This window comes from Amia ocellicauda, unplaced genomic scaffold (genome assembly GCF_036373705.1).
Source record: "Amia ocellicauda isolate fAmiCal2 unplaced genomic scaffold, fAmiCal2.hap1 HAP1_SCAFFOLD_40, whole genome shotgun sequence".
Taxonomy (NCBI): Eukaryota; Metazoa; Chordata; class Actinopteri; order Amiiformes; family Amiidae; genus Amia; species Amia ocellicauda.
In genome coordinates, this window is record NW_027102973.1 from 112662 (window position 1) to 134194 (window position 21533).

The following is a 21533-nucleotide window of genomic DNA, read 5'->3' on the forward strand; positions in this document are numbered from 1 at the left end:
CAGAGCCAGCCAGCTCAGCGATGACATCACAAACATCTCTCTCAGGTGACTCCTATGACATCACAGAGCACGTACATTCCGTTGCTTGCCGTCTGTCAACCACTCAGTCACTGCCAGCCAGACTGGCTGGCTGACTGGATGGTGGGGCTGCTTGCTGCTGCTGCGTACCTTAGCAAGCTTATTTGCTTGACCGGCCTTCCTCCTCCGCCCACATGCCCACCTATGTCCGATCTGCTGTTCACCTGGATCACAGCTCCGCCCCAACAAGGCAGAGCCCCCCAAGAATGGTACAAACTCACCCACGATCCCCTCCACGGAAAGCTATAGCAAAAGGCAAAAGCATTATACGTAATGAAGAGGAACCCGAGTCCAAGACGCATCCGACCAGCCATACATATTTGTGTGTATTAAAGATCACATTTTATTACATTTAGATTTTCTGTACTTTATTACATCTTTTTGTGATTTTTAAATGTATTGTTTCTTTTCCTTATATATGTATGTATGTATGTATGTATGTGTGTGTGTGTCTGTGTGAAAGTGTATGTGTTTGTGTGTCTCTGTGTGAAAGTGAGTGTGTGTGTGTCTGTCTCTGTGTTTGTGTGTCTGTCTCTGTGTGAAAGTGAGTGTGTGTGCGTGTGTCTGTCTGTGAAAGTGTGTGTGTGTGTGTGGGTGTGACAGTGTGTATGAGTGTCTGTCTGTCATGTAACTCGCACATCTGTGAGGGCACCATTTTTGCAGAAAGAGATGTACACATTTTGGAGCAACATATGCTGCCATCCAGACATCGTCTTTTCCAGGGACATCCCTGCATTTTTCAGCAGGATAACGCCAAACCACATTCTGCCCAGATTACAAGCGCATGGTTGCGTAGGCAGAGAGTGCGGGTGCTAGCATGGCCTGCCTGCAGTCCTGACCTGTCTCCGAATTGAGAATGTGTGGCGCACTATGAAGTGCAAATTAAGACAACGAAGGCCCTGTGCAGTTGCGCAGCTGAGGAAATGCATAATGGATGAATGGGGGGAAATCCCACTTGCTAAACTTAACCAAGTGGTGTCTTCAGTGCCCAAGTGCTTAATAAGTGTTATTAAAAGAAAAGGTGATGTTACATAGTGGTAAACAGTCGACTGTCCCAACTTTCTTGGTTTCTTTTCACTGCTAATGAGATGCTGTAGAGTGAGTTAGTTATATTGCTTTCAGGAGCTCTAATCGTATTGATGAGTTCATGCAGCATTTGTAATTGAATTTCAAAAAGAAATCCTTGCTGTCTGGCCTGTGTGTATGAGATGTACTCTGTCAATCTTTGGCTAACAACTGAAACATTGGTAGAACAGAAATGGCAACATAAAAAAGAAAAGTACATTTTAAAAGAGCACATTAAATAGGATGAATATACAGTTTTTTACAATCACTTTGTCACTAATTTCAGAACCTTGATGTCATTTTTCAAAACTCTAGACACAAAACTCAAAACGGTCATCACTTGTAACACAGGCTGTCCAATGTTCAAAACATTGCATTGTGCATTCATATCTTTAAAGAAACCTTGCACTTGCAGACTTGTTGGTTCAAATAATTCATTTATCATGAAATACCATAGTAACATTTATTTAGATCACCCACACAGAAGATACCGATAGTTTCACTGTGTAGTTGTTCGTACAATCATTAAATATTGTAGTACAAAATATGTGATACATGTTTCATTATGGTACTACACATAAATACATCACTGTAAAAGGACTAGTAGAGAGAATACTACAGACACAGTGGAATCATTGAACAAAATCTGAAATGTATTGATGCAATACAATCAAATCACACCATAGGTTTCTTTGAATCCATGCAACAATAATTAGCTACAAAAAAGAACAAAACTACAGTAAAATGTCAACTGCAGTGTTCCTCACCTGGCTTAGTGTAAAACAAAGGATTGATTACTGTACTTCTGAATTTCCATCAGCCCTGTGTTCAGGTTCAGGTTCTCACAACCATTTTTCACAAGAGGCATCTTGAAACTGAACATACCTGAACATACTCAGTCATCAGCTGCTTCACTCTGTCTGCATTTCTTTCAAAAGGCACACTATACTCTGTGCTACACATTGGTATGCAGTATACAGTCATTTGACAATTGAGAGTAGCCTAATGTTTAGTGCATGCTGAAGACTTGCCGCTTCTCAGTACGGAAATTTCTGATGATTGAGGCCACAGTTGATCCTGAGTTGATTCTGAGGTTTGATTGAATCATTGTAGCTGCCTCAGTCATGGTCATGCCATGATTTACAACATGCTCTACAACTATTTCTCGGATTTCACTGGACACTATTTGCTGTTGCTGCCGCTGTCTGGTCCGTGGCCTTGTCCTCTACCACGTTCCCCCAACACCTCTCAAATGAGGCCCATGGCTGCCTCTCTGGTGAGGCCTAAGCCCTCCTCTATGACGAGGCCCACGACCACCTCTCAGAAGGGGTGCATGTCCCCTTCCATTCCTTTGACCACCACGTCTTCCTCCTCCCACTGCTTGACCTCTATTGTGACCTGGATGACCTGCCGGCTCCATGTTATCACTGTGTTGCTGGGGTGGATAGCACTCATTTCACTCGATACTCGTACCACAATGTGAAATCAATCATCAATAACCAGTTGGCAGTATTGGAAAAGCAATTACAAGGGCCTGCATACATACAGTAATGTCAAATCTGATGTGGAAGAACAATCATCTTCAACCAGGTTGGAGCGTTAGTTGCAATGCCTTTAATACACGCAGCGTGGAGAGGAACAGTGACTCAAGTAGATCCCAAAGTCGCTCTGCCTTCATTTTAACAGTCAGAGCTTTTATACACAAAAATCAAAGAGCTGGTTATAATCAGAAAGTCATTACTATGTTATCTTAAAAGTTAGCTAAGCAGAATTTATATCATTATAGGACAGAGTTCATAGATCAACACATGGATTAGGGAGCAGGCACTTCAATCATACTGTTTGACATTGTCTCCAAGATTCTCATCGTAAATAACAAACAGAAATCAAACTACCTTCTGGCCTGACCTTCTAGCTTGACCTTATCTTTCTTAAGTATACAAGAGAGAAAAACAGGTATTAGAGAAAGAATTTCTAACTTTCCTTCCACACTGCAAACATGGTGTGGAAAAGTGCTACATGATGATGAATGATGATGAAATATTACATCCATAGATAATGTAGTCCAACTGGTTCATGCTCCTCGTTTATTGATGTCAATGGATCTCATTATCCTGAAACTTTCATGATCGAAACATGGAATATTGTTTGTCAGTTTCCATAAAATTATGCATTAAGAGTAATGCAACAGTCACTTATCATTTTGAGCAGCTGTATCAATTGATAGTTAGATCTTTGTAATGAAATGAATAGACAGTGATCTCAGATGTAATGTGTGAATTGCATTTTGAAATGGTAATACTTTGATGTTAAGTTGTGTCATTTTAGTTCAATGAACAAATGATCTGAGGTTGATGTGTATTGTATCCAAGCAATTGTAAAAAAGTGTTAGAGTTTTGAAAAATGTGCATTTTGATCATCGGGTGTGAGTTTAGTGTCTAGAGTTTTGAAAAATGACATCAAGGTTCTGAAATGAGTGCCAAAGTGATTGTAAAAAAGTGTAATATCAGGGGACAGTGGCTATTAGTGATCTGGCCTTCCGTGGCCTCTGTATTAATGTAACAGGTCACATTGTATGTGTACACTGATACTTGATAGTATAATATAGTACAAGTAAAAAACATACATAGGTATCATAGAAGTATTTTGCAGAAATGATTATGGATAGTTATCAAAATGGAGAGGAAATGCTAAATCCAGTCTCCCCAGGCTGAGCTTCTATTGCTGCACCTGCTAAGTGGCTGCTGGCCCCACTATATGGATAGAGCCACACCAAGTACAAGAGTCTCCCCATTGCTATTTATATCTCCCTATCCAGTCTTCTATAGGTGTCAGGGTGGGGTGCCTATTCCCCTGCATGCTTTGAAACCTATAGCACCTGGGACGCACACTTGGGATCCGGTTCCTCTGCCCCTCACATACACATGAGGAATACCAGGTGCTCAATACGTCATACTGTCTCTTTCATCTCATGTGTAAACTATGGACAAATACATGACTAAACGTGTTTAGTTGCTTTTCCCAGAATGCTTTGCGCCACGATATGCAAATAACGGGGACTATGATTGGCTCCCTGACATTACCCACACTGCGACTGATGCTACCCATTTCACTACCCAACAAAGACCCATAATATGCGTGTGTCTGTCTGTCTGTCTGTCAAAGTATGTGTGTGTGTTTCTGTGTGTGTCTGTGTCTGTCTGTCTGTGTGTGAAAGTGTGTGTGTGTCTGTCTGTCTGTCTGTCATGTAACTTGCACATCTGTGAGGGCACCACTAATGCAGAAAGAGATGTACACATATTGTTTATTTTCCATATATATGTATGTATGTATGTATGCATGTCCAATTGCTTTGACAATACAAATGAATTGAATTGAGAGGGAGAGAGAGAGAGTAAGAGAGAGAGAGAGAGAGACAGACAGACAGACAGACAGAGAGACACACACACACACACACACACACACACAGAAAGCCAGCCAGCCAGCTCAGCGATGACATGACGAGCCTCTCTCAGCTTACTGCTATGACATCACAGAGCACGTACATTCCGTTTAACAAATCGTTAAACAAAAAAGGTTATAAACACATTGACTACAACACCGGTTAGTAAGACGAAGGTGAGTCTCTCGTTAGTATTATTAGTCAGACATTAAATAACTACGCAGGTTAGTATTTATGTCAGGTAACTTCTCGTTATATATATATCAGTCTCATTTACGTTTAGGTGCCGAGAAAGATCCTATTTGTTACCACAATTTCCCTTAACTGATTATTATTCAATGATTAAGGATAGGCAGGGCCACCAATAATCTAATGTCTATTAACTTGTGTCAATTTCAGACTAAACAGTTAAACAGGAATGAGAAGATATTTCTCGGCGTTGACAGATTTTATTTCTAAAATTATCAACAAAACAGTTTAATGCAACTCACATTTATATTTAAGAAAACTAAATGATATTACACATTCTAGAGTTATGAATCACAGATTAACATTTCTAATTGATTTCTCAAATGTCATGAATCACAAACTCCAAACTGTTAAACTTATGTGAACTTCGTCGCAGAGAGGCCTCTCTGGCTTCGGGCTCAGATAACAGCACACGGCACGAGGTCCGTGTGGTTTGGAACAAAGGCAGTCCGGTTCGGCTTTGTCCAAGAACTTCCACTCAGTCGATGCACCTGGAAGTTGGGGTTTCGGGAATGTAGAGTCGTTTCCAAACAGATTTTCCATTGGTTTGAAGGCTCCAAGGTTGTGCACAAAATCTTCTTTGTAAGCATGGTTCCACCGTAGTTACTTGAAGACGAAGTCTTTGAGGAAAGCAGGGCCCTGTTTGTTCCAAGGGTCAAGTTTCTTAAGACTCAAATAGCTATTTAAGTGACTGACACTTTCGTATTCAGTCGACTTAGTCAATTGTCCAGCTGTAAAACTCCACTGATCAGGTGGGTCTGTGAAGTTATTTATTTAATAAAGTCCTTTAAAATAATTCTTCGCTCAATCTCCTTCTCATAGTTTAACTCTTCTGTTGCCGGCAAAGACTTGGTTGGTTTCTGATTCCGGTTCTGGCAACAGAGCTACAGGTTGAGCTGTGGCAGCGAGTTTCTGGTTCAGGTGAGAGAGAGAGAGAGAGAAAGACTGTCCGCTGTTCCTTATAGTCTGTCAGATCAGTAGGTGATTGGTCCCTGAGTTCTTGAGATTGGATTTCGGTTTCAGCCCCCAGTGTCCTATTGGAGGGAGGCTTTATTTATGACTGATGTCAATCCATGCCATCTTTTGGAAATGCCGGTTGGCCTGGGTTCGTAGCTCTATGTCGGGATTTCGGCTCTCATCCACTTCAAAGAGTTTTTATCACCTACAGGCCCCTTTCTCCAGACATCTCATAGCAGAATTCCAAACTATTTGGCCTCTTCTCGGTGCCATCCTCCCCAAAACTGTCACTTTGATGCAAACCAGTTCCAAGCTGATGAGCTAAGGAAATCTGATAACTTTGGGGGGGGAGAGGTCTTCTTTAGATCAGTGCTTCAGCTCAGAGCCCAAATGCTCTTATCCAAATACACCCAACATAACGCTACATATGTATGTATGTATGTATATATGTGTAGAAGGAAAATTAGAAATTATTTTCTTACACCTGTTTTTCTCTCTTGTATACTTAAGAAAGATACGGTCAAGCTAGAAGGTCAGCCCAGAAGATAGTTTGATTTCTGTTTGTTATTTACGATGAGAACCTTGGAGACATTGTCAAACGGTATGACCTACGTGCCTGTTCCCTAAAACCATGTGTTGACCTATGAACTCTGTTCTATAATGATATATGTTCTGCTTAGTTAGCCTTTAAGATAACATAGTAATGACTTTCTAGCATGTATGGATGTATGTATGTATGTATATATATATATATATATATATATATATATATATGTATGTATGTCCAATTGCTTTGACAATACAAATGAATTGAATTGAGAGGAAGAGAGAGAGAGAGAGAGAGAGAGAAAGAGAGAGAGAGAGACAGACAGACAGACAGACAGCTCAGCGATGACATCACGAGCCTCTCTCAGCTGACTGCTATGACATCACAGAGCACGTACATTCCGTTGCTTGTCGTCTGTCAACCACTCAGTCACTGCTAGCCAGACTGTCCCTAAGACAAAGTGTACAATACTTCAATTATATCTCCTCCAGACAGATAAAGAGTATTAAGAGCTACGATGAAGATACCCAGGAGACGTAAAAAGCTTGCATCACCTGGTATTTCCTGGAGGTCACCCATCCAAGTACTAACCAGGCCCTGGCCCGTTTAGTTTCCAAGGTCTGACGAGACCGGGCACGTTCAGGACGGTGTGGCCGCAAGCCGAGATGCCTGGCTGCATGATGTCTCTTAAAGGCTGGCGGGTATTGACGGAATTTCCAGCAAAAAATAAAAAATAAAAAAATAAAAAAATGGAGGGAAAAATAACAGTGCAGGAAAGGGTGTTGAAAGTAGCCGGGAACGTGTACAATTCTTCAATTATATCTCCTCCAGACAGAAAGAGAGTATTAAGAGCTACGATGAAGTTACCCAGGAGACGTAAAAAGCTTGCAGCACCTGGTATTTCTAGGAGATCTCCCATCCAAGTACTGACCAGGCCATGCCCCGTTTAGCTTCCGAGATCTGACGAGACGGGGTGCGTCCAGGACGGTGTAGCCGCAAGCCGAGAGGCCTGGCTGCATGATGTCTCTTAAAGGCTGACGGGTGTTGACGGAACTTCCAGCAAATAAAAAAAGAAAAATGGAGGGAAAAATATCAGTTCAGCAAAGGGTGTTGAAAGTAGCCGGGTACGTGTACATTTCTTCAATTATATCTCCTCCAGACAGAAAGAGAGTATTAAGATCTACGATGATGTTACCCAGGAGACGTATAAAGCTTGCAGCACCTGGTATTTCCAGGAGGTCACCCATCCAAGTACTGACCAGGCCCTGCCCTGTATAGCTTCCGAGATCTGATGAGATCGGTCGCGTTCAGGACGGCGTGGCCGCAAGCCGAGACGCCTGGCAGCATGATGTCTCTTAAAGGCGGGCGGGTTTTGACGGACCTTCCAGCAAAAAAAAAAAGAAAAATGAAAAATGGAGGGAAAAATATCAGTGCAGCAAAGGGTGTTGAAAGTTGCCGGGTACGTGTACATTTCTTCAATTGTATCTTCTCCTGACAGAAAGAGAGTATTAAGAGCTACAATGAAGTTACTCAGGAGACTAAAAAGCTTGCAGCACCAGGTATTTCCAGAAGGTCTCCCATCCAAGTACAGAATAGACACTGCCCCGTTTAGCTTCCGTTCAGGACGGTGTGGCCGCAAACCTAGAGGCCTGGATGTATGAAGTCTCTTAAAGGCTGGCGGGTATTGACGGAAGTTCCAGCAAAAAAAAAAGAAATAAGAAAAATGGAGGGAAAAATATCAGTGCAGCAAAGGGTGTTAAATGTAGCTGGGTACGTGTACAATACTTCAATTATATCTCCTCCAGACAGAAAGCGAGTATGAAGAGCTACGATGAAGTTACCCAAGTGATGTAAAAAGCTTGCAGCACCTGGTATCTCCAGGAGGTCTCCCATCTAAGTACTGACCAGGCCCTGCCCCGTTTAGCTTCCGAGATCTGACGAGATCGTGCGCATTCAGGATGGTGTGGCCACAAGCCGAGATGCCTGGCTGCATGATGTCTCTTAAAGGCTGGAGGATATTGACAGAACTTCCAGCAAAATAAAGAAGAAAAAAGAAAAATGGAGGGAAAAATATCAGTGCAGCAAAGGGAGTTGAAAGTAGCCGGGTACGTGTACAATTCTTCAATTATATCTCCTCCAGACAGAAAGAGAGTATTAAGAGCTATGATGAAGTTACCCAGGAGACGTAAGAAGCTTGCAGCACCTGGTATTTCCAGGAGGTCTCCCATCCAAGTACAGAATAGACACTGCCCCGTTTAGCTTCCGAGATCTGATGAGATTGGGCGCGTTCAGGATGGTGTGGCCGCAAACCAAGAGGCCTGGCTGCATGATGTCTCTTAAAGGCTGGCGGGTATTGACGGAACTGCCAGCAAAAAAAAAAAAGAAAAATAGAGGGAAATATACCAGTGCAGCAAAGGGTGTTGAAAGTAGCCGGGTACGTGTACAATTCTTCAATTATATCTCCTGGAGACAGAAAGAGAGTATTAAGAGCTATGATGAAGTTACCCAGGAGACGTAAAAGCTTGCAGCACCAGGTATTTCCAGGAGGTCTCACATTCATGTACTGACCAGGTCCTGCCCCGTTTAGCTTCCGAGATCTGACGAGATCGGGCGCGTTCAGGATGGTGTGGCCGCAAGCCGAGATGCCTGGCTGCATGATGTCTCTTAAAGGCTGGCGGGTATTGACGGAACTGCCAGCAAAAAAAAAAAAGAAAAATAGAGGGAAATATACCAGTGCAGCACAGGGTGTTGAAAGTAGCCGGGTACGTGTACAATTCTTCAATTATATCTCCTGGAGAAAGAAAGAGAGTATTAAGAGCTACGATGAAGTTACCCAGGAGACGTAAAAAGCTTGCAGCACCTGGTATTTCCAGGAGGTCACACATCCAAGTACTGACCAGGCCCTGCCCCGTTTAGCTTCCGAAATCTGATATGATCGGGCGCGTTCAGGACGGTGTGACTACAAGCCAAGAGGCCAGGCTGCATGATGTCTCTTAAAGGCTGGCGGATATTGACGGAACTTCCAGCAAAAAAATAAAATAAAAAGAAAAATGGAGGGAAAAATATCAGTGCAGCAAAGGCTGTTGAAAGTAGCCTAGTACGTGTACAATTCTTCAATTATATCTCCTCCAGACAGAAAGAGAGTATTAAGAGCTACGATGAAGTTACCCAGGAGACGTAAAAAGCTTGCAGCACCTGGTATTTCTAGGAGGTCTCCCATCCAAGTACTGACCAGGCCCTGCCCCGTTTAGCTTCCGAGATCTGACGAGATCGGGCGCATTCAGGACGGTGTGGCCGCAAGCCGAGAAGCCTGGCTACATGATGTCTCTTAATGGCTGGCGGGTATTGACGGAACTTCCAGCAAAAAAAAAAAAAAAAAAAAAAGAAAAAGAAAAATGGAGGGAAAAATATCAGTCCAGTAATGGGTTTTGAAAGTAGCCGGGTACGTGTACAATACTTCAATTATATCTCCTCCAGACAGATAGAGAGTATTAAGAGCTACGATAAAGTTACCCAGGAGACGTAAAAGCTTGCAGCACCAGGTATTTCCAGGAGGTCTCACATTCATGTACTGACCAGGTCCTGCCCCGTTTAGCTTCCGAGATCTGACGAGATCAGGCGCGTTCAGGATAGTGTGGCCGCAAGCCGAGATGCCTGGCTGCATGATGTCTCTTAAAGGCTGGCGGGTATTGACGGAACTGCCAGCAAAAAAAAAAAAGAAAAATAGAGGGAAATATACCAGTGCAGCAAAGGGTGTTGAAAGTAGCCGGGTACGTGTACAATTCTTCAATTATATCTCCTGGAGACAGAAAGAGAGTATTAAGAGCTACGATGAAGTTACCCAGGAGACGTAAAAAGTTTGCAGCACCTGGTATTTCTAGGAGGTCTCCCATCCAAGTACTGACCAGGCCCTGCCCCGTTTAGCTTCCGAGATCTGACGAGATCGGGCGCATTCAGGACGGTGTGGCCGCAAGCCGAGAGGCCTGGCTACATGATGTCTCTTAATGGCTGGCGGGTATTGACGGAACTTCCAGCAAAAAAAAAAAAAAAAAAAAAAGAAAAAGAAAAATGGAGGGAAAAATATCAGTGCAGTAATGGGTTTTGAAAGTAGCCGGGTACGTGTACAATACTTCAATTATATCTCCTCCAGACAGATAGAGAGTATTAAGAGCTACGATAAAGTTACCCAGGAGAAGTAAAAGCTTGCAGCACCAGGTATTTCCAGGAGGTCTCACATTCATGTACTGACCAGGTCCTGCCCCGTTTAGCTTCCGAGATCTGACGAGATCGGGCGCGTTCAGGATGGTGTGGCCGCAAGCCGAGATGCCTGGCTGCATGATGTCTCTTAAAGGCTGGCGGGTATTGACGGAACTGCCAGCAAAAAAAAAAAAGAAAAATAGAGGGAAATATACCAGTGCAGCACAGGGTGTTGAAAGTAGCCGGGTACGTGTACAATTCTTCAATTATATCTCCTGGAGAAAGAAAGAGAGTATTAAGAGCTACGATGAAGTTACCCAGGAGACGTAAAAAGCTTGCAGCACCTGGTATTTCCAGGAGGTCACACATCCAAGTACTGACCAGGCCCTGCCCCGTTTAGCTTCCGAAATCTGATATGATCGGGCGCGTTCAGGACGGTGTGACTACAAGCCAAGAGGCCTGGCTGCATGATGTCTCTTAAAGGCTGGCGGATATTGACGGAACTTCCAGCAAAAAAATAAAATAAAAAGAAAAATGGAGGGAAAAATATCAGTGCAGCAAAGGCTGTTGAAAGTAGCCTAGTACGTGTACAATTCTTCAATTATATCTCCTCCAGACAGAAAGAGAGTATTAAGAGCTACGATGAAGTTACCCAGGAGACGTAAAAAGCTTGCAGCACCTGGTATTTCTAGGAGGTCTCCCATCCAAGTACTGACCAGGCCCTGCCCCGTTTAGCTTCCGAGATCTGACGAGATCGGGCGCATTCAGGACGGTGTGGCCGCAAGCCGAGAAGCCTGGCTACATGATGTCTCTTAATGGCTGGCGGGTATTGACGGAACTTCCAGCAAAAAAAAAAAAAAAAAAAAAAGAAAAAGAAAAATGGAGGGAAAAATATCAGTCCAGTAATGGGTTTTGAAAGTAGCCGGGTACGTGTACAATACTTCAATTATATCTCCTCCAGACAGATAGAGAGTATTAAGAGCTACGATAAAGTTACCCAGGAGACGTAAAAGCTTGCAGCACCAGGTATTTCCAGGAGGTCTCACATTCATGTACTGACCAGGTCCTGCCCCGTTTAGCTTCCGAGATCTGACGAGATCAGGCGCGTTCAGGATGGTGTGGCCGCAAGCCGAGATGCCTGGCTGCATGATGTCTCTTAAAGGCTGGCGGGTATTGACGGAACTGCCAGCAAAAAAAAAAAAGAAAAATAGAGGGAAATATACCAGTGCAGCACAGGGTGTTGAAAGTAGCCGGGTACGTGTACAATTCTTCAATTATATCTCCTGGAGAAAGAAAGAGAGTATTAAGAGCTACGATGAAGTTACCCAGGAGAAGTAAAAAGCTTGCAGCACCTGGTATTTCCAGGAGGTCACACATCCAAGTACTGACCAGGCCCTGCCCCGTTTAGCTTCCGAAATCTGATATGATCGGGCGCGTTCAGGACGGTGTGACTACAAGCCAAGAGGCCTGGCTGCATGATGTCTCTTAAAGGCTGGCGGATATTGACGGAACTTCCAGCAAAAAAATAAAATAAAAAGAAAAATGGAGGGAAAAATATCAGTGCAGCAAAGGGTGTTGAAAGTAGCCTAGTACGTGTACAATTCTTCAATTATATCTCCTGGAGACAGAAAGAGAGTATTAAGAGCTACGATGAAGTTACCCAGGAGACGTAAAAGGCTTGCAGCACCTGGTATTTCTAGGAGGTCTCCCATCCAAGTACTGACCAGGCCCTGCCCCGTTTAGCTTCCGAGATCTGACGAGATCAGGCGCAATCAGGACGGTGTGGCCGCAAGCCGAGAGGCCTGGCTGCATGATGTCTCTTAAAGGTTGGCGGGTATTGACGGAACTTCCAGCAAAAAAAAAAAAAAAAAAGAAAAATGGATGGAAAAATATCAGTGCAGCAAAGGGTGTTGACAGTAGCTGGGTACGTGTACAATACTTCAAATATATCTCCTCCAGACAGATAGAGAGTATTAAGAGCTACGATAAAGTTACCCAGGAGACGTAAAAGCTTGCAGCACCAGGTATTTCCAGGAGGTCTCACATTCATGTACCGACCAGGTCCTTCCCCGTTTAGCTTCCAAGATCTGACGAGATCGGGCGAGTTCAGGATGGTGTGGCCGCAAGCCGAAAGGCCTGGCTGCATGATGTCTCTTAAAGGTTGGCGGGTATTGACGGAACTTCCAGCAAAAAAAAATAAAAAAAAAATAGAAAAATGGAGGGAAAAATATCAGTGCAGGAAAGGGTGTTGAAAGTAGCCGGGTACGTGTACAATTCTTCAATTATATCTCCTGCAGACTGAAAGAGAGTATTAAGAGCTACGATAAAGTTACCCAGGAGACGTAAAAGCTTGCAGCACCTGGTATTTCCAGGAGGTCTCACATTCAAGTACTGACCAGGTCCTGCCCCGTTTAGCTTCCGAGATCTGACGATATCATGCGCATTCAGGACGGTGTGGCCAAAAGCCGAGAGGCCCGGCTGCATGATGTCTTTTTAAGGCTGGCGGGTATTGACGGAACTTCCAGCAAAAAAAAAAAGAAAAAAGAAAAATGGAGGGAAAAATATCAGTGCAGCAAAGGCTGTTGAAAGTAGCCGGGTACGTGTACAATACTTCAATTATATCTCCTCCAGACAGATAGAGAGTATTAAGAGCTACGATGAAGTTTCCCAGGAGACGTAAAAAGCATGCAGCACCTGGTATTTCCAGGAGGTCTCCCATCCAAGTACTGACCAGGCCCTGCCCCGATTGGCTTCCGAGATCTGACGAGATCGGGCGTGTTCAGGACGGTGTGGCCGCAAGCCAAGAGGCCGGGCTGCATGATGTCTCTTAAAGGCTAGCGGGTATTGACGGAACTTCCAGCAAAAAATAAAAAATAAATAAATAGAAAAATGGAGGGAAAAATATCAGTGCAGGACAGGGTGTTGAAAGTAGCCGGGTACATGTACAATTCTTCAATTATATCTCCTCCAGACTGAATGAGAGTATTAAGAGCTACTCTGAAGTTACCCAGGAGATGTAAAAAGCTTTCAGCACCTGGTATTTCCCGGAGGTCACCCATCCAATTACTGACCAGGCCCTGCCTAGTTTCTCTTCCGAGATCTGACGAGATCTTGCGTCTTCAGGACGGTGTGGCCTCAAGCCAAGAGGCCTGGCTGCATGATGTGTCTTAAAGGCTGGAGGGTATTGATGGAACTTCCAGCAAAAAACAAAAGAAAAAAGAAAAATGGAGGGAAAAATATCAGTGCAGCAAATGGTGTTGACAGTAGCTGGGTACGTGTACAATTCTTCAATTATATCTCCTCCAGACAGATAGAGAGTATTAAGAGCTACGATAAAGTTACCCAGGAGACGTAAAAGCTTGCAGCACCAGGTATTTCCAGGAGGTCTCACATTCATGTACTGACCAGGTCCTGCCCCGTTTAGCTTCCGAGATCTGACGAGATCGGGCGCGTTCAGGATGGTGTGGCTGCAAGCCGAGATGCCTGGCTGCATGATGTCTCTTAAAGGCTGGCGGGTATTGACGGAACTGCCAGCCAAAAAAAAAAAGAAAAATAGAGGGAAAAATACCAGTGCAGCAAAGGGTGTTGAAAGTAGCCGGGTACGTGTACAATTCTTCAATTATATATTCTCCAGACAGAAAGAGAGTATTAAGAGCTACGATGAAGTTCCCCAGGAGACGTAAAAAGCTGGCAGCACCTGGTATTTCCAGAAGGTCTCCCATCCAAGTACTGACCAGGCCCTGCCCCATTTAGTTTCCGAGATCTTCCGAGATCGGGCGGGTTCAGGACTGTGTGTCCGCAAACCGAGAGGCCTGGTTGCATGATGTCTCTTAAAGGCTGGCGGGTATTGACGGAACGTCCAGCAAAAAAAAAAAAAAAAAAAAAAAAAAAAAAAAATGGATGGAAAAATATCAGTGCAGCAAAGGATGTTGACAGTAGCTGGGTACGTGTACAATACTTCAATTATATCTCCTCCAGACAGATAGAGAGTATTAAGAGCTACGATAAAGTTACCCAGGAGACGTAAAAGCTTGCAGCACCAGGTATTTCCAGGAGGTCTCACATTCATGTACTGACCAGGTCCTGCCCCGTTTAGCTTCCGAGATCTGACGAGATCGGGCACGTTCAGGATGGTGTGGCCGCAAGCCGAGATGCCTGGCTGCATGATGTCTCTTAAAGGCTGGCGGGTATTGACGGAACTGCCAGCAAAAAAAAAAAAGAAAAATTGAGGGAAATATACCAGTGCAGCAAAGGGTGTTGAAAGTAGCCTAGTACGTGTACAATTCTTCAATTATATCTCCTGGAGACAGAAAGAGAGTATTAAGAGCTACGATGAAGTTACCCAGGAGACGTAAAAGGCTTGCAGCACCTGGTATTTCTAGGAGGTCTCCCATCCAAGTACTGACCAGGCCCTGCCCCGTTTAGCTTCCGAGATCTGACGAGATCGGGCGCATTCAGGACGGTGTGGCCGCAAGCCGAGAGGCCTGGCTGCATTATGTCTCTTAAAGGTTGGCGGGTATTGACGGAACTTCCAGCAGAAAAAAAAAAAAAAAAGAAAAATGGATGGAAAAATATCAGTGCAGCAAAGGATGTTGACAGTAGCTGGGTACGTGTACAATACTTCAATTATATCTCCTCCAGACAGATAGAGAGTATTAAGAGCTACGATAAAGTTACCCAGGAGACGTAAAAGCTTGCAGCACCAGGTATTTCCAGGAGGTCTCACATTCATGTACTGACCAGGTCCTGCCCCGTTTAGCTTCCGAGATCTGACGAGATCGGGCGCGTTCAGGATGGTTTTGCCGCAAGCCGAGATGCCTGGCTGCATGATGTCTCTTAAAGGCTGGCGGGTATTGTCGGAACTGCCAGCAAAAAAAAAAAAAAGAAAAATACAGGGAAATATACCAGTGCAGCAAAGGGTGTTGAAAGTAGCCTAGTACGTGTACAATTCTTCAATTATATCTCCTGGAGACAGAAAGAGAGTATTAAGAGCTACGATGAAGTTACCCAGGAGACGTAAAAGGCTTGCAGCACCTGGTATTTCTAGGAGGTCTCCCATCCAAGTACTGACCAGGCCCTGCCCCGTTTAGCTTCCGAGATCTGACGAGATCGGGCGCATTCAGGACGGTGTGGCCGCAAGCCGAGAGGCCTGGCTGCATTATGTCTCTTAAAGGTTGGCGGGTATTGACGGAACTTCCAGCAAAAAAAAAAAAAAAAAAGAAAAATGGATGGAAAAATATCAGTGCAGCAAAGGGTGTTGACAGTAGCTGGGTACGTGTACAATACTTCAATTATATCTCCTCCAGACAGATAGAGAGTATTAAGAGCTACGATAAAGTTACCCAGGAGACGTAAAAAGCTTGCAGCACCTGGAATTTCTAGGAGGTCTCCCATCCAAGTACTGACCAGGCCCTGCACCGTTTAGCTTCCGAGATCTGACGAGATCGGGCGCGTTCAGGACGGTGTGGCCGCAAGCCGAGACGCCTGGCTGCATGATGTCTCTTAAAGGTTGGCGGGTATTGACAGAACTTCAAGCAAAAAAAAAAAAAAAAAAAAAAAAAAAAATGGATGGAAAAATATCAGTGCAGCAAAAGGGTGTTGACAGTAGCTGGGTACGTGTACAATACTTAAATTATATCTCCTCCGGACAGATAGAGAGTATTAAGAGCTACGATGAAGTTACCCAGGAGACGTAAAAAGCTTGCAGCACCTGGTATTTCTAGGAGGTCTCCCATCCAAGTACTGACCAGGCCCTGCCCCGTTTAGCTTCCGAGATCTGACGAGATCGGGCGCGTTCAGGATGGTGTGGCCGCAAGCCAAGATGCCTGGCTGCATGATGTCTCTTAAAGGCTGGCGGGTATTGACGGAACTGCCAGCAAAAAAAAAAAAGAAAAATAGAGGGAAAAATACCAGTGCAGCAAAGGGTGTTGAAAGTAGCCGGGTACGTGTACAATTCTTCAATTATATCTTCTCCAGACAGAAAGAGAGTATTAAGAGCTACGATGAAGTTACCCAGGAGACGTAAAAAGCTGGCAGCACCTGGTATTTCCAGGAGGTCTCACATTTAAGTACTGACCAGGCCCTGCACCGTTTAGCTTCCGAGATCTGACGAGATCGGGCGCGTTCAGGACGGTGTGGCCGCAAGCCGAAAGCCCTGGCTGCATGATGTCTCTTAAAGGCTGGCGGGTATTGACGGAACTGCCAGCAAAAAAAAAAAAAAAAAAAATGGATGGAAAAATATCAGTGCAGCAAAGGATGTTGACAGTAGCTGGGTACGTGTACAATACTTCAATTATATCTCCTCCAGACAGATAGAGAGTATTAAGAGCTACGATAAAGTTACCCAGGAGACGTAAAAGCTTGCAGCACCAGGTATTTCCAGGAGGTCTCACATTCATGTACTGACCAGGTCCTGCCCCGTTTAGCTTCCGAGATCTGACGAGATCGGGCACGTTCAGGATGGTGTGGCCGCAAGCCGAGATGCCTGGCTGCATGATGTCTCTTAAAGGCTGGCGGGTATTGACGGAACTGCCAGCAAAAAAAAAAAAGAAAAATAGAGGGAAATATACCAGTGCAGCAAAGGGTGTTGAAAGTAGCCTAGTACGTGTACAATTCTTCAATTATATCTCCTGGAGACAGAAAGAGAGTATTAAGAGCTACGATGAAGTTACCCAGGAGACGTAAAAGGCTTGCAGCACCTGGTATTTCTAGGAGGTCTCCCATCCAAGTACTGACCAGGCCCTGCCCCGTTTAGCTTCCGATATCTGACGAGATCGGGCGCATTCAGGACGGTGTGGCCGCAAGCCGAGATGCCTGGCTGCATGATGTCTCTTAAAGGTTGGCGGGTATTGACGGAACTTCCAGCAGAAAAAAAAAAAAAAAAAGAAAAATGGATGGAAAAATATCAGTGCAGCAAAGGGTGTTGACAGTAGCTGGGTACGTGTACAATACTTCAATTATATCTCCATCCAGACAGATAGAGAGTATTAAGAGCTACGATAAAGTTACCCAGGAGACGTAAAAGCTTGCAGCACCAGGTATTTCCAGGAGGTCTCACATTCATGTACCGACCAGGTCCTGCCCCGTTTAGCTTCCAAGATCTGACGAGATCGGGCGAGTTCAGGATGGTGTGGCCGCAAGCCGAGACGCCTGGCTGCATGATGTCTCTTAAAGGTTGGCGGGTATTGACAGAACTTCAAGCAAAAAAAAAAAAAAAAAAAAAAAAAAAATGGATGGAAAAATATCAGTGCAGCAAAGGGTGTTGACAGTAGCTGGGTACGTGTACAATACTTAAATTATATCTCCTCCGGACAGATAGAGAGTATTAAGAGCTACGATGAAGTTCCCCAGGAGACGTAAAAAGCTGGCAGCACCTGGTATTTCCAGGAGGTCTCACATTTAAGTACTGACCAGGTCCTGCCCCGTTTAGCTTCCGAGATCTGACAAGATCGGGCGCGTTCAGGACGGTGTGGCCGCAAGCCGAGATGTCTGGCTGCATGATGTCTCTTAAAGGCTGGCGGGTATTGACGGAACTGCCAGCAAAAAAAAAAAAGAAAAATAGAGGGAAATATACCAGTGCAGCAAAGGGTGTTGAAAGTAGCCGGGTACGTGTACAATTCTTCAATTATATCTCCTGGAGACAGAAAGAGAGTATTAAGAGCTACGATGAAGTTACCCAGGAGACGTAAAAAGCTTGCAGCACCTGGTATTTCTAGGAGGTCTCCCATCCAAGTACTGACCAGGCCCTGCACCGTTTAGCTTCCGAGATCTGACGAGATCGGGCGCGTTCAGGACGGTGTGGCCGCAAGCCGAAAGCCCTGGCTGCATGATGTCTCTTAAAGGCTGGCGGGTATTGACGGAACTGCCAGCAAAAAAAAAAAAAAAAAAAAAAAAAAAAAAGAAAAATGGATGGAAAAATATCAGTGCAGCAAAGGATGTTGACAGTAGCTGGGTACGTGTACAATACTTCAATTATATCTCCTCCAGACAAATAGAGAGTATTAAGAGCTACGATAAAGTTACCCAGGAGACGTAAAAGCTTGCAGCACCAGGTATTTCCAGGAGGTCTCACATTCATGTACCGACCAGGTCCTGCCCCGTTTAGCTTCCGAGATCTGACGAGATCGGGCGAGTTCAGGATGGTGTGGCCGCAAGCCGAGACGCCTGGCTGCATGATGTCTCTTAAAGGCTGGCGGGTATTGACGGAACTGCCAGGAAAAAAAAAAAAGAAAAATAGAGGGAAATATACCAGTGCAGCAAAGGGTGTTGAAAGTAGCCTAGTACGTGTACAATTCTTCAATTATATCTCCTGGAGACAGAAAGAGAGTATTAAGAGCTACGATGAAGTTACCCAGGAGACGTAAAAGGCTTGCAGCACCTGGTATTTCTAGGAGGTCTCCCATCCAAGTACTGACCAGGCCCTTCCCCGTTTAGCTTCCGAGATCTGACGAGATCGGGCGCATTCAGGACGGTGTGGCCGCAAGCCGAGAGGCCTGGCTGCATTATGTCTCTTAAAGGTTGGCGGGTATTGACGGAACTTCCAGCAGAAAAAAAAAAAAAAAAGAAAAATGGATGGAAAAATATCAGTGCAGCAAAGGATGTTGACAGTAGCTGGGTACGTGTACAATACTTCAATTTTATCTCCTCCAGACAGATAGAGAGTATTAAGAGCTACGATAAAGTTACCCAGGAGACGTAAAAAGCTTGCAGCACCTGGTATTTCTAGGAGGTCTCCCATCCAAGTACTGACCAGGCCCTGCACCGTTTAGCTTCCGAGATCTGACGAGATCGGGCGCATTCAGGACGGTGTGTCCACAAGCCGAAAGCCCTGGCTGCATGATGTCTCTTAAAGGTTGGCGGGTATTGACGGAACTTCCAGCAAAAAAATAAAAGAAAAAAAGAAAAAAGAAAAATGGATGGAAAAATATCAGTGCAGCAAATGGTGTTGACAGTAGCTGGGTACGTGTACAATACTTCAATTATATCTCCTCCTGACAGATAGAGAGTATTAAGAGTTACGATGAAGTTACCCAGGAGACGTAAAAAGCTTGCAGCACCTGGTATTTCTAGGAGGTCTCCCATCCAAGTACTGACCAGGCCCTGCACCGTTTAGCTTCCGAGATCTGACGAGATCGGGCGCGTTCAGGACGGTGTGGCCGCAAGCCGAAAGCCCTGGCTGCATGATGTCTCTTAAAGGCTGGCGGGTATTGACGGAACTGCCTGCAAAAAAAAAAAAAAAAAAAAAAAAAAAAAAGAAAAATGGATGGAAAAATATCAGTGCAGCAAAGGATGTTGACAGTAGCTGGGTACGTGTACAATACTTCAATTATATCTCCTCCAGACAAATAGAGAGTATTAAGAGCTACGATAAAGTTACCCAGGAGACGTAAAAGCTTGCAGCACCAGGTATTTCCAGGAGGTCTCACATTCATGTACCGACCAGGTCCTGCCCCGTTTAGCTTCCGAGATCTGACGAGATCGGGCGAGTTAAGGATGGTGTGGTCGCAAGCCGAGACGCCTGGCTGCATGATGTCTCTTAAAGGCTGGCGGGTATTGACGGAACTGCCAGGAAAAAAAAAAAAAGAAAAATAGAGGGAAATATACCAGTGCAGCAAAGGGTGTTGAAAGTAGCCTAGTACGTGTACAATTCTTCAATTATATCTCCTGGAGACAGAAAGAGAGTATTAAGAGCTACGATGAAGTTACCCAGGAGACGTAAAAGGCTTGCAGCACCTGGTATTTCTAGGAGGTCTCCCATCCAAGTACTGACCAGGCCCTGCCCCGTTTAGCTTCCGAGATCTGACGAGATCGGGCGCATTCAGGACGGTGTGGCCGCAAGCCGAGAGGCCTGGCTGCATTATGTCTCTTAAAGGTTGGCGGGTATTGACGGAACTTCCAGCAGAAAAAAAAAAAAAAAAGAAAAATGGATGGAAAAATATCAGTGCAGCAAAGGATGTTGACAGTAGCTGGGTACGTGTACAATACTTCAATTATATCTCCTCCAGACAGATAGAGAGTATTAAGAGCTACGATAAAGTTACCCAGGAGACGTAAAAGGCTTGCAGCACCTGGTATTTCCAGGAGGTCTCACATTCATGTACTGACCAGGTCCTGCCCCGTTTAGCTTGCGAGATCTGACGAGATCGGGCACGTTCAGGATGGTGTGGCCGCAAGCCGAGATGCCTGGCTGCATGATGTCTCTTAAAGGTTGGCGGGTATTGACGGAACTTCCAGCAGAAAAAAAAAAAAAAAAAGAAAAATGGATGGAAAAATATCAGTGCAGCAAAGGGTGTTGACAGTAGCTGGGTACGTGTACAATACTTCAATTATATCTCCATCCAGACAGATAGAGAGTATTAAGAGCTACGATAAAGTTACCCAGGAGACGTAAAAGCTTGCAGCACCAGGTATTTCCAGGAGGTCTCACATTCATGTACCGACCAGGTCCTGCCCCGTTTAGCTTCCAAGATCTGACGAGATCGGGCGAGTTCAGGATGGTGTGGCCGCAAGCCGAGACGCCTGGCTGCATGATGTCTCTTAAAGGTTGGCGGGTATTGACAGAACTTCAAGCAAAAAAAAAAAAAAAAAAAAAAAAAAAAATGGATGGAAAAATATCAGTGCAGCAAAGGGTGTTGACAGTAGCTGGGTACGTGTACAATACTTAAATTATATCTCCTCCGGACAGATAGAGAGTATTAAGAGCTACGATGAAGTTACCCAGGAGACGTAAAAAGCTTGCAGCACCTGGTATTTCTAGGAGGTCTCCCATCCAAGTACTGACCAGGCCCTGCCCCGTTTAGCTTCCGAGATCTGACGAGATCGGGCGCGTTCAGGATGGTGTGGCCGCAAGCCAAGATGCCTGGCTGCATGATGTCTCTTAAAGGCTGGCGGGTATTGACGGAACTGCCAGCAAAAAAAAAAAAGAAAAATAGAGGGAAAAATACCAGTGCAGCAAAGGGTGTTGAAAGTAGCCGGGTACGTGTACAATTCTTCAATTAT

The 21533-nt window shown here is 44.6% G+C and overlaps 17 non-coding genes and 25 pseudogenes across 17 annotated transcripts; all 42 read right to left on the bottom strand.

The window, feature by feature from the left end:
* Positions 1-256: 256 nt before the first annotated feature.
* LOC136734573 (U5 spliceosomal RNA) lies at positions 257-371 on the bottom strand. Its single transcript, XR_010810549.1, has one exon. It is a non-coding gene; the product is annotated as a U5 spliceosomal RNA (small nuclear RNA).
* A 6509-nt stretch (positions 372-6880) lies between these two features.
* LOC136734873 (uncharacterized) lies at positions 6881-6999 on the bottom strand (annotated as a pseudogene).
* A 221-nt stretch (positions 7000-7220) lies between these two features.
* On the bottom strand, positions 7221-7339 carry LOC136735014 (uncharacterized; annotated as a pseudogene).
* A 209-nt stretch (positions 7340-7548) lies between these two features.
* LOC136734707 (5S ribosomal RNA) lies at positions 7549-7667 on the bottom strand. The gene has a single exon (XR_010810683.1). It is a non-coding gene; the product is annotated as a 5S ribosomal RNA (ribosomal RNA).
* A 527-nt stretch (positions 7668-8194) lies between these two features.
* LOC136734771 (uncharacterized) lies at positions 8195-8313 on the bottom strand (annotated as a pseudogene).
* Positions 8314-8529: 216 nt separating this feature from the next.
* Positions 8530-8648, bottom strand: LOC136735046 (uncharacterized; annotated as a pseudogene).
* Positions 8649-8857: 209 nt separating this feature from the next.
* LOC136734831 (uncharacterized) lies at positions 8858-8976 on the bottom strand (annotated as a pseudogene).
* Positions 8977-9186: 210 nt separating this feature from the next.
* LOC136734879 (uncharacterized) lies at positions 9187-9305 on the bottom strand (annotated as a pseudogene).
* A 216-nt stretch (positions 9306-9521) lies between these two features.
* On the bottom strand, positions 9522-9640 carry LOC136734800 (5S ribosomal RNA). The gene has a single exon (XR_010810695.1). It is a non-coding gene; the product is annotated as a 5S ribosomal RNA (ribosomal RNA).
* Positions 9641-9865: 225 nt separating this feature from the next.
* On the bottom strand, positions 9866-9984 carry LOC136734976 (uncharacterized; annotated as a pseudogene).
* A 210-nt stretch (positions 9985-10194) lies between these two features.
* Positions 10195-10313, bottom strand: LOC136734635 (5S ribosomal RNA). The gene has a single exon (XR_010810611.1). It is a non-coding gene; the product is annotated as a 5S ribosomal RNA (ribosomal RNA).
* A 225-nt stretch (positions 10314-10538) lies between these two features.
* On the bottom strand, positions 10539-10657 carry LOC136734832 (uncharacterized; annotated as a pseudogene).
* A 210-nt stretch (positions 10658-10867) lies between these two features.
* LOC136734880 (uncharacterized) lies at positions 10868-10986 on the bottom strand (annotated as a pseudogene).
* A 216-nt stretch (positions 10987-11202) lies between these two features.
* LOC136734812 (5S ribosomal RNA) lies at positions 11203-11321 on the bottom strand. The gene has a single exon (XR_010810696.1). It is a non-coding gene; the product is annotated as a 5S ribosomal RNA (ribosomal RNA).
* Positions 11322-11546: 225 nt separating this feature from the next.
* On the bottom strand, positions 11547-11665 carry LOC136734917 (uncharacterized; annotated as a pseudogene).
* A 210-nt stretch (positions 11666-11875) lies between these two features.
* On the bottom strand, positions 11876-11994 carry LOC136734882 (uncharacterized; annotated as a pseudogene).
* Positions 11995-12210: 216 nt separating this feature from the next.
* Positions 12211-12329, bottom strand: LOC136734642 (5S ribosomal RNA). The gene has a single exon (XR_010810618.1). It is a non-coding gene; the product is annotated as a 5S ribosomal RNA (ribosomal RNA).
* A 215-nt stretch (positions 12330-12544) lies between these two features.
* On the bottom strand, positions 12545-12663 carry LOC136735056 (uncharacterized; annotated as a pseudogene).
* A 219-nt stretch (positions 12664-12882) lies between these two features.
* Positions 12883-13001, bottom strand: LOC136734538 (uncharacterized; annotated as a pseudogene).
* A 216-nt stretch (positions 13002-13217) lies between these two features.
* Positions 13218-13336, bottom strand: LOC136734689 (5S ribosomal RNA). The gene has a single exon (XR_010810665.1). It is a non-coding gene; the product is annotated as a 5S ribosomal RNA (ribosomal RNA).
* A 555-nt stretch (positions 13337-13891) lies between these two features.
* On the bottom strand, positions 13892-14010 carry LOC136734860 (uncharacterized; annotated as a pseudogene).
* A 553-nt stretch (positions 14011-14563) lies between these two features.
* On the bottom strand, positions 14564-14682 carry LOC136734902 (uncharacterized; annotated as a pseudogene).
* A 210-nt stretch (positions 14683-14892) lies between these two features.
* LOC136734606 (5S ribosomal RNA) lies at positions 14893-15011 on the bottom strand. Its single transcript, XR_010810582.1, has one exon. It is a non-coding gene; the product is annotated as a 5S ribosomal RNA (ribosomal RNA).
* Positions 15012-15226: 215 nt separating this feature from the next.
* On the bottom strand, positions 15227-15345 carry LOC136734915 (uncharacterized; annotated as a pseudogene).
* Positions 15346-15557: 212 nt separating this feature from the next.
* On the bottom strand, positions 15558-15676 carry LOC136734617 (5S ribosomal RNA). Its single transcript, XR_010810593.1, has one exon. It is a non-coding gene; the product is annotated as a 5S ribosomal RNA (ribosomal RNA).
* Positions 15677-15892: 216 nt separating this feature from the next.
* Positions 15893-16011, bottom strand: LOC136734685 (5S ribosomal RNA). The gene has a single exon (XR_010810661.1). It is a non-coding gene; the product is annotated as a 5S ribosomal RNA (ribosomal RNA).
* A 222-nt stretch (positions 16012-16233) lies between these two features.
* LOC136735008 (5S ribosomal RNA) lies at positions 16234-16352 on the bottom strand. The gene has a single exon (XR_010810715.1). It is a non-coding gene; the product is annotated as a 5S ribosomal RNA (ribosomal RNA).
* Positions 16353-16562: 210 nt separating this feature from the next.
* On the bottom strand, positions 16563-16681 carry LOC136734922 (uncharacterized; annotated as a pseudogene).
* Positions 16682-16892: 211 nt separating this feature from the next.
* On the bottom strand, positions 16893-17011 carry LOC136734903 (uncharacterized; annotated as a pseudogene).
* A 210-nt stretch (positions 17012-17221) lies between these two features.
* LOC136734652 (5S ribosomal RNA) lies at positions 17222-17340 on the bottom strand. Its single transcript, XR_010810628.1, has one exon. It is a non-coding gene; the product is annotated as a 5S ribosomal RNA (ribosomal RNA).
* A 217-nt stretch (positions 17341-17557) lies between these two features.
* Positions 17558-17676, bottom strand: LOC136735029 (uncharacterized; annotated as a pseudogene).
* A 220-nt stretch (positions 17677-17896) lies between these two features.
* On the bottom strand, positions 17897-18015 carry LOC136734957 (uncharacterized; annotated as a pseudogene).
* Positions 18016-18225: 210 nt separating this feature from the next.
* On the bottom strand, positions 18226-18344 carry LOC136734675 (5S ribosomal RNA). Its single transcript, XR_010810651.1, has one exon. It is a non-coding gene; the product is annotated as a 5S ribosomal RNA (ribosomal RNA).
* A 227-nt stretch (positions 18345-18571) lies between these two features.
* Positions 18572-18690, bottom strand: LOC136734981 (uncharacterized; annotated as a pseudogene).
* Positions 18691-18900: 210 nt separating this feature from the next.
* On the bottom strand, positions 18901-19019 carry LOC136734532 (5S ribosomal RNA). Its single transcript, XR_010810524.1, has one exon. It is a non-coding gene; the product is annotated as a 5S ribosomal RNA (ribosomal RNA).
* A 216-nt stretch (positions 19020-19235) lies between these two features.
* On the bottom strand, positions 19236-19354 carry LOC136734810 (uncharacterized; annotated as a pseudogene).
* A 225-nt stretch (positions 19355-19579) lies between these two features.
* Positions 19580-19698, bottom strand: LOC136734676 (5S ribosomal RNA). The gene has a single exon (XR_010810652.1). It is a non-coding gene; the product is annotated as a 5S ribosomal RNA (ribosomal RNA).
* Positions 19699-19925: 227 nt separating this feature from the next.
* Positions 19926-20044, bottom strand: LOC136735069 (uncharacterized; annotated as a pseudogene).
* A 211-nt stretch (positions 20045-20255) lies between these two features.
* Positions 20256-20374, bottom strand: LOC136734628 (5S ribosomal RNA). Its single transcript, XR_010810604.1, has one exon. It is a non-coding gene; the product is annotated as a 5S ribosomal RNA (ribosomal RNA).
* Positions 20375-20590: 216 nt separating this feature from the next.
* Positions 20591-20709, bottom strand: LOC136735007 (uncharacterized; annotated as a pseudogene).
* Positions 20710-20926: 217 nt separating this feature from the next.
* LOC136735030 (uncharacterized) lies at positions 20927-21045 on the bottom strand (annotated as a pseudogene).
* A 221-nt stretch (positions 21046-21266) lies between these two features.
* Positions 21267-21385, bottom strand: LOC136735020 (5S ribosomal RNA). The gene has a single exon (XR_010810716.1). It is a non-coding gene; the product is annotated as a 5S ribosomal RNA (ribosomal RNA).
* Positions 21386-21533: the final 148 nt, after the last annotated feature.